This window comes from Hipposideros armiger, unplaced genomic scaffold (assembly GCF_001890085.2).
Source record: "Hipposideros armiger isolate ML-2016 unplaced genomic scaffold, ASM189008v1 scaffold_54, whole genome shotgun sequence".
In the NCBI taxonomy this organism is placed as follows: domain Eukaryota; kingdom Metazoa; phylum Chordata; class Mammalia; order Chiroptera; family Hipposideridae; genus Hipposideros; species Hipposideros armiger.
Genome location: NW_017731404.1, coordinates 3,694,291 through 3,696,880, shown reverse-complemented (window position 1 = coordinate 3,696,880; position 2,590 = coordinate 3,694,291).

The following is a 2,590-nucleotide window of genomic DNA, read 5'->3' as shown; positions in this document are numbered from 1 at the left end:
CTCTCTCTCTCTCTCTCTCTCACACACACACACACAAGACAGGGCGAGGCGATGCCAGCAAACATCGATCCCGCTGAACAAACTGAACATTAACAAACTCCTCCTCCTCCTCTCCCCACGACCTGATGACAGGGAGAAATTTACTCCCCAGCCGCAGAGCGCCAGGCAGAGGGAGTCTATTAAAGGGACAGTGTCCCGCCAGGGGAGAGGGGCTGGGAGTGGGGACCCGGCGTGCCACCCCTGCTCGCTCTCGCCGGTGTGCCCTCTTTGCTGGTGAGAGGACATGCCCATTAGGCGCAGGGACACCCCTCGGGGGAGGAGGTGAGAAGGGAGTAGATTTGGGAGGAAAGGGACAGACTGATGGCCAAACTAGGCAGCTGAAAAGGGAGCCGCAGGGGCCCCGGCAGCTAACCAGCAGGGACTTGGATCACATCAGGAGGGTGAGAACTTAGATTTGCTCTGGGCGGGGGAAGGGGGAGGGCGCCCATCCAGTGATGACCTCCATCCTCTAAGTCACTGACTGACCACAAAGATGTCCTCCCCCTGCTTAAGTTCAATCATGCCCGTCCCTCCCTTCTCCTTGCTCATCAGAGGATAGTCATAAAAACAAAAATCTCCCATCTGCCTCCTTGAGAGTTTCATCACATATTCTTCTCTTTGTTTTGCTTAAATAGCATTTATTGAGCACCTACTATGCGCCTGTTCTGGAGAGACAGTAGCCATCGAGAAAGGGTAGATCCTGGTCCTCTGACTGTTTATTTTCTAATGGGGCAGAAGACAAGTCACCCCTCAATATCCAGTTTTTGCTTAAACGACACTTTCTCCCGCAGGCCTGCCTCACCTGAAATCTCACACATAACCAGCCCCCAGCCCGTTTTGCTATTTTATTTTCCTCCACTGGGCTTACGAACGCCACACGTTACATACAGTTTTCTACGTTGTTTATTGTCCTGGTTCCCCTCCAAATATAAGCTCGCTGCTACGACCCCCAAATGAGGGCACAGGATGAGACATACAGCAAGTGCCCAATAACACATGTGTTGAATGAATGAAAAGCAAACGAACAAACAAGATCGTTTTAGAGCAAGAAGCACCAGGAAGGTGCTGACATAGGGCTCTGGGACAGTGTCTGAAGGGCGGGTGGTGGGGAGAAGCTCTCGCCTCGGTGCAGAAGAGGGTCTTCAAGCGGAGACAGATGCCAGCCAGCACGCGACTGCCCAGCCCTGCTCGGGGCCAGGCACTTTCAAGGTGCCGGTAACAGCTCTGAACCTGGACCCTGCCCTCAAGAAACTCTCCTTCCAGCAGGAGAGACACACAAAGGGGCAAGCAACGCGGAGGTGTGCTTAGGAGGGGGAATTAACCAGGCAGGGTTCCCAGGCAGGGTTTCCTGGGGAGTCGCAAGTCAACACTGACTCCTAGATATGGAGGGTGAGGCATAAAGAGAACGCTAATAACGATGCCCTTAGAATTAAAAAGACCGTCTTTCCAAGCCAGGGCATCCACTGCCTGCATGAAAACCCTGAGGTCCTTGTGAAGAGGCCCATTCCTAGGCCTTCCCCTGGAAGGTGATCAAACCCCAGCTGTATGGACATTTGGGGTCCTAATTGTTTGGGGGCCTGTTCTGGGCACTGTAGGGTGTTCTGCAGCATCCCCCGCCTCCGCCCACTAGATGCCAGACCCTTCTACCCTAGTTGTGTCTACGAAAATTGTCTCCAGACATTGCCCAATGTTCCCTGGGGGGTGAACTCACCCCGGAATGAGCACCACGGCCCTAGATCTTTTAAATCAGAAACTTCCTGGCGAGGGCTCAGGAACCTGCCTTTTGAACAAGCAATCCCCACTCCCCAAGAGAATCTCCTGCTCACTCCAGTCGGAGAACTTCTGCTGGAAAGCCTTTGTTCTTTTGGAATCAGACACACCCAACGTTGTAACTCTGAAGCCAACACAGGCTCAGACCTTCATATCCTTTAGGAGTTCCAGGGGTGGCACTGCTACCAAGGTCACTGTGACAGGGTTCGCCTGTGCCCACTGCTCACTACCCGCCCCCACCCTGTACCCAGCCGACCTGAGGCCCGACCAGTGTGACCTGGGACACCTCCCACCTACAACCCATCCACCTGCCACCTTTGCCCTCACCCGAGGGGAATTACCAAGGGTGACTAGTTACACCAAATTTTGTCTTAACAGTTCTTTGGGGCTAGAGGAAAGGTAACTTTCCCATCCCACCAGTCAGCCACAACTTGTTACTGGTCCTGTTTGTGCTGTGGTGTTTCATCATTTTTTAGCGATGATCCCTGCTCCCCCTCCCAGGAGGCAAGGGCCCCCCTTCGTCTTCTCCGGTGTGTGGCACAGCCGGTTAACTCGCTAACCCACCCACGGGCCCCCACCCGTGATGAAACCCACCCAACCCCAGCCTAGTCCTTAGGGAACTGAGGCAACGGAAACCCCACTTCCCAGTTGGCGATGTCAGGAAAAGGTTATTAACCCTAATTGATTCTAAGTACCCAATACGCCTTGATGGAGCTGTGCTAGGGAGGATCGCTTGTGCAGCCCTGCCTACAAGGAGCCACAATGATAAAACCAGGGAGGT